This window comes from Pararge aegeria, chromosome 6, assembly GCF_905163445.1.
Source record: "Pararge aegeria chromosome 6, ilParAegt1.1, whole genome shotgun sequence".
NCBI lineage: Eukaryota > Metazoa > Arthropoda > Insecta > Lepidoptera > Nymphalidae > Pararge > Pararge aegeria.
The window spans coordinates 780521-798665 of NC_053185.1; the positions used below are offsets into that span (position 1 = coordinate 780521).

Consider the following 18145-nt stretch of genomic DNA (forward strand, 5'->3'; position numbering starts at 1 on the left):
TTCACAAAAAGCTATAATTTCAATGAACAATCTAGAAGATTGCGTCTGTAAGGTTATCTCAATAACTTTCCATAGTAAAAAGGCTAATGAGTGTTGCATTGTCTAAAAGAGTTTAATTACCATTGTTAATTGAACGTGTAGTTGGTTAATCATAAATTGGCGTTGGAAATTGGCATATATCTAGATGCTTTAATGCAAGGTGCAGTTGTGAATTTTTCCCCGCGATCTGGCAATAAATCCCGCGCCCCGCCCAAATCTAATGGGAATTTTAATTGATTCCCTCCCAACTAGCCTGATCAATGTTGCCAGTAAATAGTCTATGCCTGCCGCGAAGCGTTCGGCCGCTATAAGCTAATTCATTCAAACACAGGAATTAATCAGTAAGAAGGTACATATTTTGTGAACAAGTTATCGACAAAAGGCGTTTAAAATTTTTCTATACAATTGATAAATTTCTTATTGAAAAGATTGCTTGGGAGTAGGCTGCTCCGCTTTCACTCATTGTAAATTATTTTTACATAAGAGATAAGATATGTAAAAATTATGTAACTACAATGATTTTAGAAAAGAGCAAATGCTGAGGTTGTTCCTGCTTCTTCTCGGAATACAACTGTGATTAGTGCCTCAAGAATTGGCTATTACTATCTTCTTGAACTAAATTATTTTTGCGTCCATTATTGCATGCAGTGTATTATGTCCAAAAGCAGTGAGAATGCTCCTCGCACACCTCACTTCCCACAAGTGTTATGTTGCTAGCTCACAAACTTTTCCCATTTTCCCCACTTTATGGTAAACGTTTAGAACATTAGATGTAAAATAATAACTGTCAACTGGCTTAAATTGACTAAACGCCTGTTCGAGAAACACTTCTAAAATGGGGTGGTTTTTTAATATTAGTCGTGTACACGCTTTCTCTTTTTTATTTTTTATTTGCTTTATTTTTCTTTTCATGTGATAATAGACGGATAAAGTAGATGGTAAGAAGGAAACAATCGCTTAGCAACAGAGAAACGCTTTGCAAGGAACACGTCAACAAAGTGCCATCCTGTGTCCATCAATCTGAGGCCTACCTGAGACAAATGAGGTCATTTGCCTGTTATTACACCTGCAACCACGCCCTGGAGATCGGAAGCAATGCTGCTTGTGGGCAGAAAGAGCTCTGTCACAAGAACTTTACAACTACCAATAATTTTGAATAAATAAATTTGAATACCTCAATTTGAATTTTCGAATTTAAAGCATTCGTTTTGAAGACCTCCCTGGCGCAACGTGGAGCCCTGTGAATTTAACTAGAAGGAAGAGGGATCAATTCCCGCCAGGGTCAATTTGGGAATTTAAAATTTCTGATTTTTTTCTGATCTGGTCTGTTGGGAGGCTTCGGCCGTCGCTAGATACCACCCTACCGACAAAGATGTGCCGCTAAGAGATTTAGTGTTCATGTAGGGGAATGACTACCATACTCCCTAACAGGCTAGCCCGCTACCATCTTAGACTGCATCATCACTTACCAGGGGAGATCGCAGTCAAGGGCAAACTTGTAGTGAATTTTGTAAACTAACTATACGTGTACGTAACCTACTCTATCTAAACTAACCCGGTTATTTCATTAGTCGATGCTCGAAAGAGGTCCGTACGTTGCGCGAAGTTGGTATCAGTTTTGAATGCCGCGACGGGTCCACAGGACACTAATGGGAGAGCCCGCGGGACACATCCGTTGTCCGGCGAACAGCTCCCACTGAAGACGGATTGGCTTTGGATACTACCTTCATGCTAATTTATTGATGTCTTAGCGATGATAAAATAACACCCCGGTGTGTTGGTACCTGTACTTTGTTATCGCTGGGCGTTAAGTCTTTTTTATTTATGTTGCTCATGAAAAACTTGAAACTTATGCTAAGTAAGTTTGAGGCACGATAATCAAAATTAATCCTGGTTAAGAAGACTTGTCTGCATATTTTGTAAATATAACTTAAAACCAATGTAAATTTTATATATTTGTGATTTGTGATGAGAAATAATTGTTTTTTTTTATTTTTTATTTTTATTTTATTTAGATGTTCCAAATCCCGTGGGAACCTTTTTCCGGGTAAAAAAAGTTGCGAAAATTACTCTCTGTCCTTTGAGCACAAAAGATCCTGGAGGGTCGAAGTGCATCCGCTGAAGCGGGCCTCTTTACAAGATAGATACTATCTATCCTTTCAACTAAATCTAAGACAAAAATGTAGTTGATTAGTTGCTTGGTTAAGGCGTAAAGGAAGGTCAAACAAACAAATACACTTTCAAATTCATAATAGTAGTGAGGATTATTGCTCTACAATTACAATCTCACTTGGTGGTAAGCTTAAGATATCGTACCGGAACGCTAAACCATTTGACGGCATGTCTTTGATGGTAGTGTCGCTGGTTACCAATAGCTACGGCCGCAGCCTCCCACCAGTCCAGAACAACCCACGGCCTCCAACGGCCTTAAGGCCATTTCATTTCAACTCAGTTGGCAGACATAGTAAAATAATATATAAAAATGTTTTGGCTGTCATTTGATAGCAGCTTTTCCCATTGGTTAGCTGAATTTGGTGTGAAACTAAGATACAGAGTCGTCTTGAAGACAAATTTATTAAACTACCCTGCCCCCGGGCTAAATCTGAGTGAGTCCAAAATCAGCAGATGAACGTACATTATCACGTGAATTAACGTGGAAGCATAAAGTACGAACCTGTGGAAATATAAAACTAAAAAAAAGACACTGCTGTAATTCTAGCACCTACCAATGAAGCCTGCGAATATACGACTCAAAGATCCATATCGGCAGCATGTATATTGCCACAATGGCTTGAGCTGCGCTCTATCCGTCATTGGGCGGCCGCGCGGCCATCATTACTCCACGTCGCGGCGCGCATCGACGTGCGCGTGCGCTCATTACGCGGGCCAATCAGCGCGCGGCGCCTGCGCGCCCCGCCGCGTGCTTTACGGCACGCATGCGCCGGCATATATCACGCGTCAAGCCTGAAAAGGGCTTTTTACAAACCTATCTCGTATTCGTCATCGTTAACCTGTCGGGGGACGGGCGCGCGGCCAGTAAATAATAACATGTGAGAACGAGTTATTTATAAACTTGAAAGCTAAAGGGTGGCTTCGATTTTTAAACTGCCTTTTTTTAAGTCACGTTCGAATTGACACGGATTTGTGGAAATTGATGCGTTCGTTTATACCTGTCCCGATCTACAGTATATGTTCTCAAAGTTGTTCTTCTTCAGAACTTGAATTGCTTTTAACCATCAATATTATACTCAGCTTTTTATGCCCTATTGTGCTAGGCTTGACCTACCACGCAGCTTCGACTAGGGTTTATAGGCTTTAACGATTATTGTCACTGGCTAGTGATTATAACCGGAACCGATGGCTCTACCGTGACGGTCGGTGTACACAGCAATCCGCAAAGGGATTCCGTAGACTCAGTTCACCCTCAGGTGTGTCATGTGAATCTAGAAGTTTTATAGGTTCGTGCCGGGAATCGAACTCAATGTACAAGTAACTACTAACCACTAAGCTATCGCCTCTCTAACCTTATATACAGTGGCGCAAAAAGTTTGAGAACCTCCAATGTTCCTGCACTGAGTTTTGATAAACAATTATCATCTTTAAAACGTAAGTGGTAAATGCGATAATTGTCTGCACCGTGACGGCGACGCAATGAGATGACTTTATTTGTATTTATTCCTCGCCTGGAATGAGATGGAAATGATTGAGTTTAATATTATTCATGGACGAGCACTTAATGACAAGATGTACGATACATGACCACAGTCGAATAGAAATGTCCAATCATTTAAACTAAAAATATAGAAGTTTTATAAGAATAGAGAAGAGTTTCCTTTATATATTATATCTATTTATTTTCAAATTATTATTAATAATAATAAATAAACTATGACAACACAGACATCACATCGTCATCTAGCCCCAAAATGTGTTATGGGTATTAGGATGACTGATGAATAATCTTATGAATAATATAGACACTAAAAAACCTCAGGTTCATCACAGAAACGTTTTCCACGTGTGGGAATCAACCTTGGACTCAGAAAGCAGGGTCGCTGCCCACTGCGCCAATCAGCCGCCAAAATAATTCACAGACAGAGCAGAAGGTCTACATATAATGGAAACCATTACCTTAAAAAAAGCAACACCTCGCAAGGTATTCAAGGAACCAGTCCTATAAAGTGCCATCTAACCTGAGGCGTAAGTTTTAAGCCTTATGTGCCATTATTTCATCGGTGCTCTTCCGTCTTAAACACAGTAATGCTTCGCTTCCTTCTCTTCCACCAGTGGCACGAGAAGGAATTGCGCTTGGCAGTAGAAATAAGCGTGGTGGAAGTAACCCCCCCGGACGAGGTCTGCACAAAAAGGTATTTTAAATGGTATGAAACGTTTTACCACTCGCGGGTAACAGCTAGAAAAAATAATAATTCTGATTGAAACTATATCACTTTCATCATTGTAATTTAGAGCATTAAACCTGGCAGTTCTTGTAAAACAAGAAAAGGTTTGACGACACACGAATTTATTGCCTGCAATGTTAGATTTATGTAGCTACTAATTACGAATAAATGCTAATTAAGTTTTACTTACGGGGCTTTGGAATGCCCAAGCCAACGGCGGTCAGGGCTCCAGGGTGAGGAAACTCCTTACAACGCGCCGCGCCGTTTCAAGGACTACTATCCGACCCTTGATCCAACAAGCAAGCGAAAGCTTCTTAAGATGTTGGTCGAAGCTTTTCGCGAGAAGACATTGACTGTAACGACTATCTGAACAATAACAGTAAATTTTATTATTATTATTAAATAATTGGACATTTCCATTGAGGTGGGGCACGATGACAAGATGTACGATACACGCGGGCAGCTTAATAGGAACGCATGGGGATAATAAAAGGCATTCGTGCTGGACAATCGGAGAGTTATTGGGCAGGATGAAGACTTCCTGCGGGTTTTTAATCGCGCGGTGTAGAGGTGTCTTAATATTATGTGCCTTTGTGTCTCAATTTTTTATTTGTTTATTCTTCTACCAAGTTACATGTCTGCAATCGCACTGGTAAGTGATGATGCAGTCTAAGATGGTAGCGGGCTAACCCATACTCAAATTTAAAAGATTTTATTCATGTAGATCTATCACACGCACTTACGTTGCGCTCATACATATACAACGTGTAACGGAATTATGAAATACTGTTGAAGGGTGCTTAAGTATATTTCATTAGCAATCACCCTGTAAAAATATTAGATCTTAAGGAGCGTAGGTATTTCTTTTTCCATACAAAGTAATTCAAAACATTCTAAATGTTTACAAGTGGCAACCCTATTGAAGATACAAGACCGACACTTGCATGGTACCTACGCTACAAGACGAGTACCCAATAAAGTGGCAGGATTTTAATTTTTCATGTGATTCTAGGGCTGTGATTTCTTGATTGCCGTAGGGTTACTCAAAAACTATTAAATAAATAATAAATAAATATACTACGACAATACACACATCGCCACCTAGCCCCAAAGTAAGCGTAGCTTGTGTTATGGGTACTAAGATGACTGATGAATATTTTTAGGAATTATATATAAATAAATACTTAGAAAATACATATAAACACCCAGACACTGAAAAACACTTATGCTCATCACACAAACATTTTCCAGAAAGCAGGGTCGCAGCCCACTGCGCCAGTCGGCCGTCAAATTATTATTATTTTCTTTATCGTATTAGCGCTGCGGTGTTACATATTAGTCTCAGAAACAGTAAATAATGTACCTAAAGCTTCTGAAGTATAATTACGGTTTTCATTTACACGATTTATAATTACCATTATTGAGAGGTGATGGTGATAACTACATTCGTTAAACCTCTTAGATTTGGTTTTGCCAACCGCGCCCTGTTATAAAAACAAACTTAGCTGGGGTTTTTTTTTGTTATTACCATCTCACATCGTAATCCTTTCTATGCCGCATCGTACCGGAGCGCTTAGTCACTTTGCTGGACTTCTTTGTAGGTAGGATGGAAACTATCCACGGCCGAAGCCTCGCACCAGACAAGACCAGAGAAAGTTCAGAAATAATGAATTTCCAAATTGCCCTGCCGGGAATCGAACCCGGGACCCTCAAACTAAAACCACAGCGCTCAATGCTGCGCTGAATTATAAAATAAACCAAAATAGATGTACAGTTGTCAGGAATTTAGTTTCCCTGTCGGGGACACCGAATTTGATCCTCGACACGCACCTAACTTTTCGGATTTTGGACTTTGTTAATCACGGGCTGTAAAGATCGTGAACCTTGCGTGCCAAAGTCTATTCGTTCTTGGCCAGCGTGGTGGACTACGACCGAAACCCTTTCTAATTCTGACATGAGACTCGTGGCCTGTAGTCTTAGTGCAAGATTTGCTCACTTACAATCAAGGAGTCCTTTTCAAGTGTGGAATACTTGAACATCGGTGTAAAATGAATCTTACTTTGATTGCTCTTAAGCTCAAATTTGCCTACAATTCTTCAGCTCAGACTTTGGATGGAACGTTTGTACATCAAAAAAAATTTGGAAAATCCAAAAGTGCACGACTCATAATGCTCATTTAATTATCAAATATTGAAAAAAGAAAAAACAAAAAAAAAACAAAAAAAACAAAATTTAAAACAGCTGTACTAGGAAAGTGATGCACAGGCGCCCCTGGTGGAATAAAATGTACATAATATCTATAGATATAGATTTATCACCATCCATGTTAATTTTACATGGATAAATATAGATATACAGTCTTGCAGTTTTCGTTTTTTATTAATTGCAATTAAACTACACTGAATTAATTAATCATTCGCATTCAGTGACCTACAATCGTCGACTAGAATTAAAAAAAAAAAAATTTAACTCAAATAATGGATTTTTTCACAAGTTAGAGTGTTTTCGGGTTTCACACATGACGGACAGGAAATTTTTTTGACCTATTTTGGTGTTTTTTTCCAATTCTATTGCAGTAAATCAATTTTTTAAAAGTATGGAACTAATCTCCATTAAATTATCTCGACAATAGTATGCAAAATATCTTGATTCCGTGAACTAACAAGGCTATAATAATAAAAATAGCCGCCGAAATGAGGCGAAAAAAATTTTTAATCGATCGTAAAGCACTCTCTGATGCTTCGCATCATGAGTCGTGCAATAAGAATGAAATTAGATTTTACTTTGGCGATACAGACTTTATAAGAAAATCTTGTACTAAGGCTACTGTAGTGTAACGTCTGAATCGGCGTGTGTGTGTCTGAATGAGAAATGTATTGTTGTTTTGTTAAGGCAGATTTTTTAACAACTTAATAGTTTTGTTTTCGTTTCAGAACCGGATGACCTAATATACCCCAGAGGTTATATGGCAGATAGACTTGAGGCATTCACCACTTTGTGATAAGATCGGATAATTTATCCACAAATGCCAGCGTTTTTAACAGCGTAACACGAGCTTGTTGGCACACCTCAAAGTGAGGCTCTTCGGTGTGAGGGCGCCTCATGTGAGGCCGAATCTCGGCTAAGGCGACGATTGTAGTGAAGGGGCTTCAGACGGTGATTAGTCTGCACGCTACCGAGGCCGAGGTGTGAGCCTACGTCCGGATAATGTTAGAAGTCAGGGCAAATGTCTCTGTAACTTGATGTAAGGAAAGCAAGTGACAAAACTGAACTAGGCTATCCTAGGTTATCCGGCACATGCTAGAATGTGGTGAAACAGGCCCTTGGTTTTATTTAACACAAGTAAACTCATGTACTCAGGCTCTACCGTGTCGGGCCTTCGCCCCTCGCGCAGTAGGCCGCGATGGCATAAATCAGCGCTGGCACAATAAACTCTTAGATTTCAATTAAACATAAATCTCGCATGACGGCTCGCTAATGGAGTTCAGAGTCTTGAGCGCTTGTCTGCAATTACATTCATTGCGGATCGCGATAGTCAACCGACTTGGGAACACGGAGGTTTCGATTTGATGATTTCAAGCATTTGCAGGCAGCCAATATGAGAAAAAAGACTGCCATAAAGTTATTAATAGCCACTACAACAGTCCACTGCTAAAGGCCTCTCCCAACGGACGGGTTTGCCCATAATTCGCTGGACACAAGGGTTTTTATTTCTTAATTTTTATCTTATATTTATCTCTGATTTTTACAGTTTTATTCTTACAATATTATTTACTCGTGTTGAATGAAACGGCACATGATATTTGATACATTGGATATTTTTTTGACTTAAATAATAAATAAATAAATATACTACGAAAATAGACACATCGTCATCTATCCCCAAAGTAAGCGTAGCTTGTGTTATGAGTACTAAGATAGCTGTTAAATATTATTATGAAAAAAAGTACACATAATTACTTATTATAAACAGATAAAAAACACCCAGACACTGAAAAACAATCATGTTAACCACACAATCATTTTGCAGTTGTGGGAATCGAACCCACGGCCTAGGACTCAGAGAGCAGGGTCGCTGTCTTCTGTGCCAGACGCCATACCAAAATAACCCAAATATTACAAACACAAGGATAAAAGGCTAACAGTTATATGTACGAAAATGTTAAAAATGGAATATTGGAATATCAATAGAGCATTGATGCGTAGCCAAAATTGAATAATGCCAGTTTTCACTAACGGACAACAAGGCAACGCCTAAATAAGTAAGGCCTAATCTAACGAGATTCATAGGAAGGTACAAGTCTTAAGATGGTAGTAGAAGCACAAAATACCGTGCTACCCGTCTTCCGTTAAAAATTGAATATGAAAAACTATTCCTATTGCATCTATATTATCGTCAACACCAATATTTCTTTATTCACATAGGTCCATGGAAGGCACTTTTAATGCGTATGTTACATTAAAAATGTGTACATGGTAGTGAAATGATGAAACGCATAATTTAAAATAAAAGACCCCGTAAAATTTATTTTATAGTTTTAATATAAATACACATTCTGTGAAAATAATTGCAACATCGTTATAAATCTATTGAAGTCGTTGAATTGTTATAAAATTATAGGTATCATATGTGCGTGTTAACGTAAACGTATTTACTTGATACATTCTAAATAAGTTTCATTCTAAGACCTATATTTCTTTAGATAGATACGTAGAATACTTACGTAAAATATGAAACACGCTATGTAGTAGTAGATACCTAGTAATGTCTTATATAATATGTGCTTTGGAGATTATGATAAATTGTGGGAACCTGAACGTAAAATTATGATTATGGTTCGTAACATTTACATTCATTAAATAAACTACATATTTCATTATTAAATAAAAAAAAAAAAAAAACAAAAAGGAGTTATAGCAGAGCGTGGTTTCGATCCACGGACCTCTGGGTTATGGGCCCAGCACGCTTCCACTGCGCCACTCTGCTCTTGTGCGAAGAATCGAAAATGTAGTTTAATTACTTCAGGTCGTATAATATACTCGCATTGCGTAATATTTAAAGGAAATTAATCATGTTCAATATCAGAAACATAATATTTTGAATAATAATTAAACATTGATTAATAATGAAATTTAAAAAAAAACTTTTAATTGTAAAATTTCATGAACCTTAAAAACCCAACGGTTTTTCTTGGAATACTATTTTTATTTCAATAAAAATGAATTAATGACTACTCTAAATATTGATACAAAAATTATAAAAAAAATGTTATATAAAAATGCAGCGTTTGCAGGCACAGACGTTTCGTATAGTAGCTTAAATTATAGTTCTCGTTAACGTTCAGGTTTTAGAAATGTATTTTTCTTTGTCCATAAAAACTGAAACTTATTATCTACCTACCCACCTATTGACAATTTACTAGCAAAAACAGTTAGTTACGTTGAACATGACAGTGTGATTATGAATATTTCTCGAAAGTGTTGGTTGTGTGGGTTTGATTGCTGATGATTCATCAGTCATGTTTAAAATTAAACGACAAGAAACAACTCATGACGATAAACAAATCTCTCGCTAGAGTAATAAAATGGTTCGAGGCTGAAAAAGGATAAAAAAACCAAGTTTATTAAATCCACGTTACCGAATGTTAAACAATGAATTGGATTTGGTGGACGGCTATTTTTCTAGTAATAACTTTAGATGCTAAACTTCAATGGGGCCCATATGTGCCTAAACAATTTTTCGAACAGCCTACGCGGTTAAAAAGAAATATCATATTAAGTTTCACAGCATTATGTCCCATGGCGTTTTATTATGTGGAAATGCTGCTGATATTGATTGTATTATCGTTCTGCAGTCTTAAGAAAGATATGGGCCCAAAAGAGGCATTAATGAATAAATTTAATGAAGTTGAAATAATGACAGTGCATAGTCGGTACTTACATATTATTTGAATATATTAAAATATATATAAATATACAACATAATTGAAAAAAAAGTGGGCTGTAACAATGTGAATATAAGAAGGAAAAGTAAACTCGTGCAGTTTTACTAGGCTACATAAAAATGGTAATTCATTGCATGGAAATTGTATTATATTTTATTCCTCAATTCGTTCAAAGACAATATATAAAAATAAGAATATGAAGAATTAATTCATCGATAAAAAACGCTGGGTACCTATTAATTAATCTAACTTCTTAGGTAAATATGAATTGATATGGTGATAACAAAAATAAAAATACCAGGCTAATTTTGGGCTCTTATTTTATCAGGGCTCGTTTGGAACTTCAGGTTTAAGTTGGCGAACGTAGTTATCACAATAATTATGTGAACATGTATATATATGATCGCTTCATAAGTGAGTGAGAGATACACATTCATACTACATCAATAAATAATATATAGATAGATAAATAGATAGATCTTTATTTGCATAACACACGTTTACATAGATGTCATTTTAAAATCAATTACGAAGTCACAGTGTATTTATTGCCATTAGCTGGCGTGCAAATGTTACAAAGCATTGGTATTTTGAATTTGAATTTATCATTTTCTCCTTGTCTGTTTCTACCTACTTATCTTTTGCGTGGTCACGAATGTATAATTAAAATTGGTTTTAAACCTCCTTAAAATGAAACAAAACAAAATCAAAATTACGTATTTATTTACTGAAACTTTTTTACATAATATTTTATAACTGAAACTTAAATAAAAAACTTCTACAGTGAAGAAACCATCTTCCAGAAGCTTTAGTTTCAATTCATTCACACCGGATAGTGGACGTCAACAGTAAATCATTTATTTTAACTTTACCATAGTGCTACAATAGTAGTAGAAATGTGTATTATACTACGATAAAATTGATTTTTTTTAATGTATAATTATAGAATAAATTTAGTATTTTACACACTATCGATAGCTAAGTCGGAAGTGCCCTTTTTAGTAAAAAATAAAATCGGGATTTAAATAAATCACAATTTTAAAATAGAACAACCTTCAACAAACAACTTAACGAGTCCAATATCGCTATTTCTAACTCGGTCAAACCACGGTAAAAATAACGGAGGTCATAATCTTCACGGAGTCATTGTATTGTCACCCCTATTACATTGGTACCTATGCTAAATTCCAATTCAACTGGATGCTAGAAAATGCTGGAAAATAGATCATTGCTCGGTCAGATCAGTATAAAATTTCAACCTAATGGGATGTCATAACTTAAAAAATATGTGGGATGCTAGCAAGTTCTTGAAAAAAGGCAAGCAATAATAGCTTGTGAAATGGCAAAAGACATCTCTTTATCTGCATAAGTTCATGAATAGTTTATAGCAGTCCACTGATGGACTTAAGGCCTCTCCCAGAGGAGGTCTGGGAGGGTTCGCCCGTCATCACCACGCTGGGCAGACGGGCTGGCCGTGCTCCGTTATCCCTTAAAGGGGCTAGTAGCGTGGCGTAACTCGTGGCAAGAAAAGGGGTGGTGACTTGCTGTTGTCTGCGTTTTTCGACCGCGTTTATTACGGTTTTTTTTTTACAAATTCCGGAATAAATAATATTACACTTAAAGCCTATATGTTACTTTCTTTCCTTTTAACTTACTCTTTACCAAAATCAAGTTTATTGAATACTTAGAGATAGATCGCGAGAGAGATTAAAATTAAATTATCCATTCTATTGACACTGATGCATATGTATAAAACAGTCTCCGAGGTGTGCACGCTCTAACACCGCCCGCGCGACGCGCAATAAAATAAAAACTCCGTCGATATTGTTACGAGGCGGTGGTGACGTGCTTATTAACAGGGAAAATTGAAAATTGACTCGCGCGATGATTGGCAGGGGAATATTAGCTGGATGCAATTTTGCCGCGTTTTGTTTGCGTTTTTAAAGGAAACCTCTCGTGTGACGCTAATCCATCATTTTGGCGCGCCGGTGCCGGCGTGGTGACTTATAACAATGTGTTACGTGGAGGTAATTAAAAGCTGGGGTTGCAAAATTTAAATTGCTGTTCTCGAATGGAAATTTGTTTTTAGAATTCCCGTTCTATTGAAATTTTTAATAGCTCGCTTTGATTTTAGTTTTGCGTTCTATTTCGTCGCTGTGATACGAGATGGCGCTATTAGTATAATTTTGACTGGATATTTATTTGAATTGTTCTTTTAACCTGATGAACTTTTTATTTTATTTATCGGTTTTTGTGTGTGATCAAATAGAACAATATATAACCATCGAAAATCATTATTTAACCTACCGATTCTTATATGATTTAAAAGGAATGTCAGTCAAAAGAATTAAAAAATTGAGGTTTAGTATTATTGTAGCATTATTATTGAAAACAGTTCATCAACTAATAAGGCATACTTAGAGACGAGAATAATTTTTTCTTTGTAACATAAGAACCAATACCCTTAGTACGTATAAGATTAACGCGCTTGCGATGGTGTTCGAGAATCGAAATCACGCAGTTGTTCTCGGACTGGCTTTACAAACTTTGAACCAAATGGTGAAGGTTATTCCACCAAGGACATTTTATTACGTACCTAAGTTAAAAATGGTATGTCTTATATCTACTTATCTCGTGGCACCATCTTAGCCCTACAGCTGGCCTATACTCTGAAAAGTTGCGCTTTAATCATGGGTAAAACCCTTATTTTACATTCTGTACCTTTCTTTCCTAACAGAGATGCAGTTCTTACGACCTCCATCTGGGTTGGCAATTGAGGTTACAAAATTATGTATTGATAGTTGTTTAATGAGCATCCCACCTACTGGTAAGTGATGATGCTAAGGTAGTAACGAGCTTACTTGTTAAGTGTATGGCAGTTATAATAAACCGGGGTATGGGTTAACTATAACTGCCATACACCTTTCTAGTTTCCTTAATCGGTTTCTACGCGACATTGTACCGGAAATCTAAATCGCTTAGCGGCAGGTCTTTGTCAGTAGTGTTGTTACTAGCCACGGGCGAAACCTCCCAATATACCAGACCAGACGCCGAACCTCCCTTTTAAAAACACAAGATTCAATGCGGCGCAAGGGAGCGAGCCACAACAAAAAAAAAAATAACGTTTTATAGTTTCTAACGTTATTTTGACGGCCAATTGGCGCAGTGGGCGGTGTCCCTTATTTCTGACTCCAATGCCGTGGATTCCCACAACTGGAAAATGTTTGTGTGATGAAAATGAATGGTTTTGCAGTGTCTGGGTGTTAATCTGTATCTTATAAGGATTTATGTATATTATTCATCAGTCAACTAACACCCATAAAACAAGCAACGCTTGCTTTGAGAGTGGATGGCGATGTGTGTACTGCCTTAGTATATTTATTTATTTATATCCACTAAGTTACTGAATAGGCCCGCTTTATTAACTCCCTCGACTCGTGTAAGTTTCATTCTAGGGGTAGTTAAGAGCAAGTAGCTGTGTAGCGGCGGTGACGTCGACGCAGAGCGACAGCAGCGCCGCGGCGGCGAGGCGTCACAGCTGCGTCACCAGTCCCCCATTACTGCGGTGTTATTGTCGCGTATTTCCAATATTTTCGCGCGCGCCATCTCATTACTCGCCGCGCTAATCCGCCGGGACCGGAGACGAGCCTTAATGGAGGTGATCATGTGTCCTGACGCGCCACGTATTGAAGTATGACGCATCGGCCCACCTGAGGGACCGCCTTAATAAACGGAAAAAGGCAGCTGAAGTGCGGCACGGGCCCCACCTCGGACTAATGAGATCTGTAATTCCGTATTATATCTACATCTTCGTAATATACAACGTGTAACCGAATTACGGAATACTGTTGAAGGGTACAGAAGTATATATCATAAGTAATCATTCTGTAAAAATATTAAATCAAAAGAAACATGTATATGTACTTATTTTTCCATGCAAACTAATTCAAAACATTCTTAGTGTTTACTTATGACAACTCTATTCAAGATAAAAGACCGACACGCATAGTAGCCTACCTACCTACCTACTTACGCTACGCAACGCGTACCTTCTTAATAAAGTACTGTTACACTAGACAAAAAGGGTATACAGCTCAGCATTGGCCATGTATTTACATGCATGACACTGATTTTCAGCCGTAAAAAAAAACGTACTAAAGCAGGTAATTACAACTAAAGTGATAGAAACACCTTAATTATGATTAAATAAACAAAAAATAAAAATATAATTCTTCATAAAATTTTTCATTAAATATTTAGCGTTAGTATAATATGATTTGTAAATAAAGATAACAGATTTACTGAAACTATACATGCTCTCCGTGATACACCTAAGTGACAAATCTATCGCATAGCCTTCAAAGTTTAATTGCTTAGCCAATAAGTTGCATTTTAATTTATCATTAAACGAGCAATTTTAACGTTAAGAGCCGAAATAGTTAAGATAGTGGAACTCAAAGACAATAAATAATTACTTGTTCTCACGGGAGACAAAAGAAATGAATACCTAATTTTTCGATTGAAAACTTATTTTCACGGCTGCATAATGTTATATTTCTTCATCAAAAGTTATAGTTCAGCCATATTTCTCTGTATCGCACATACAAAAATACACCTGTCTACTTGTGTTGGTAGAGGGCAGGGACTCGATTCGAAATCAAAAAATTCCATTACGACTGTTTCTTTTTTTTCCAAAGGTTCACGGATCACTACTAAAAATATCTCAGACTATGTAATATAAATCAAACGGAGAAGAAATGCCAATAAATATAGCGCCGAAATCCAATAATTACGAGCCAATGAGCCAGCCGGCCACAAATCAAAAACGGACGCGCATACTAATGTCTTATCCTAACATCAGATTAAAGGCATCAATACTTGTCAATAGAGGTCGCCTCCCACGTAATTATAGCCAACAGTATCCCGGGGAGGCTGCGGCCGGAGGATTAACGTATATCAAGTGGGAATAATTGAAGGAATCGATTAAATGAAGAGTATTAATTGGTGATGCGCCCGCGCACGCCTTTGATGCGGCGCAGGCTTATCTTGATCATTTGAATCTGTCGACTCTAGCTTTGCCTTTAGTTATTACTGCTAGGAGTAAACTCCAATAACTATTAGTTAGCTGGTACCCCGTGCTATTCATTCGAATAAGAGTTTCTTAATTTTCAAACGCATTCTACTTAAAGGAAACTCTTTTGATACCAATTTCTGCGAAAGAATGCCGACGTCACGATCATATGTAGTGTCATGAAATACGTTTATAAGGTTTTAAAAGCTATTATTTATTTTTCTTTGTCCCCGTGTTTTTCCGACACTCTGAATTATTTCGGATTTTTAAAATAATGTTTTTGTCAAGCAATGGCAATGTTTTTATAGAGGAACAAGTCTAGGCGCTGGAGTTGAAAGATGGTCATAGGATCTCTGCTATTAGTAGTATTTGAGCTTTTTTTGACAGAGCTAATCCGGGGAAGTACTATCGTCATGTTTATTTCTGCCGCTAAGCAGCATTGCTGCAATGCTGTGTTCCGGTCTGAAGGGTGCGGTTGCCGGTGTAATTACAGACGCATGAGGCTTAACACCTACGTCTCAAATTGCTGGACACGGGGCCGCATGTTGCAGGACGTGCTGCTTGCATGTCCTGTGAAGAGTTGCTTTGTTTATATGCGATGGTTGTCCAATAACTATCAGGTGGGCCACCTGCTTGGTTCGTAAAAAAATACTATTAAAAAAAAAGTAGTCGATAAAGTTTGCGCTCGTTAGTTTGATTTCGATGATTAGTTGGTTGACAGATGGTATGACGGTCAGATAACAGATAAATGGTTTTATTGGAAAGAAGCAGGCGTTACTTTGCGAAAATCCATGATATATTATGAAAATTAAGCTTAATGTGCTATTCTCTGCGAAAGGCAGAAGAATCTGTATGGTTTAATTTACTTCTTCAATCCTTAGGTATACTCCACACCAAACAGACCTTGGGGAATGTACCATCCACGCACGTTTCGCTCCTCAACCGGAGCATCGTCAGGAGATGTTGACTTTACAATGAATAATTGTTAAGTAACATAAAAATTAAGCTTAATTTGCTATACTCCGCGAAAGGCAGACGAAACTGTATGTGTATAATGTAATTTATAATTTCTTCAATCGTTATACTCCACACCAAATAGATCTTCGGCAGTGTACCGTCCGTTTCGCTCCGAAATCGAAGCATCGTCAGGAGATGTTCAAACGAAACAAAGCGAAACGTGCGTATTGGGTACATTGTCGAAGATCTGTTTGGTGTGGAGTATAAGGATTGAAGAAATTATGAATAACACCTTAAAGATTCTCCAACCCTTCGCAGAGTATTGCAAATTAAGCTTAATTTTCATAACAGACAAATGGTATTTTATAAACGTTTTGAAACAAAATTGTTAATAGATAAACTCTCAAGAGTATCAAATATCAACGGAATGTACACTAGTTTATTAAATTCATAAGTTTTAATTCGGCCACGTTTAGCGAAACATTCGCGATTAACACGGGTTAATAACGCAATTTAAAAACCGAACAAACAAATGTATGTAAATTGCGCAACTCTATGTAAAAGCCGGCGATAACCCCGCAAAATAGAAATACGCACCGAGCACACAAAAATGACCCCTAAAGCTTCGCAAATAAGAAATGAGCGGGGACGGTTTAACTTTGTCCGGGTGGAGTGAGCTGGAAACAAGCACGTTCAGAAACTGCTTACACGAATTAGCGCATCAAAGGGGCGAAGGGGGCGAAATTAGAAAACTCGCCCCCCCTCTTCCAACCCGGGGCGTCGTTCCGCACGTCATAAACTGACAATTTACGATAACTCCCGGATTAGCCTGTTTGTCTGTTATGCATCCGAGTATGAACCGGCGAGGCGCGGGGCGCGGGGAGGGGCGACGGAATTGTTTCACATTTGCATTCACAAGTGGAGCACCTCCAATCGTCGGATTGATCAGACGCTGTGTTTTCTGTTTTCGCGCTTTTTCGTTATCATCGAAGCTTCGAGACTTGAGTGTCTTATACAACGTGTAAAAACCGAAATAATACTTCACGGGCTTTAGAGGTACATTATGTACTGTCTCTGAGACTTATCTGTGAAACTCTATATCTGTGAAGCCATAGTTTTTACTGAAAGAAATTAGATACAGCTCTAACATCATATGCAAAATTTAAATCATGTGACTTCTGTCATTTTGATAGGTACGCGTCGCGTAGCGTGGGTATTATGCGCGTGTTGGTCTTTTCTCTTCAATAGGGTTGTCACGAGTAAACACTTAGAATATTTTGAATTCGTTTTAATAGAAAAATATATATACTTTTGATTTAATATTTGTACTGGGTGATTCCTTATGAAATGTATCCTTTATTTTGTTTTATTTATTTCGTTGTTCGGTTACACGTTGTATATATTGCAAAAATACATCGATTCACCGTCGATACTATGTCTATCATCTTCACGCAACTACTGAGTATTTTAATTTTAAGTATAAACGACTATCACCGCTTCAACAAAACACAGTTTTAGGAAAAGGTCCATTTATAATCCCAATTTGTAAATGTAATGCGTACCTCCATAACGAATACTGCCCTTTCTAATGCCACGGAGATAATTAACAAAAACTCGTCGCTGGGTCAATCGTAAATTCGGGCCGAAACTGCGCCATCATTACATTTGCCAAAACACACAAATAAAGAAAGGCCGCGAAGGTGTTTTATTGTCAAATTAATTTGCCTACAAAG

The 18145-nt window shown here is 37.6% G+C and overlaps 1 non-coding gene across 1 annotated transcript; it reads right to left on the minus strand.

Moving 5' to 3' along the window:
- Positions 1-9354: 9354 nt before the first annotated feature.
- On the minus strand, positions 9355-9426 carry Trnam-cau. Its single transcript has one exon. It is a non-coding gene; the product is annotated as a tRNA-Met (tRNA).
- Between the last annotated feature and the right edge of the window lie 8719 nt (positions 9427-18145).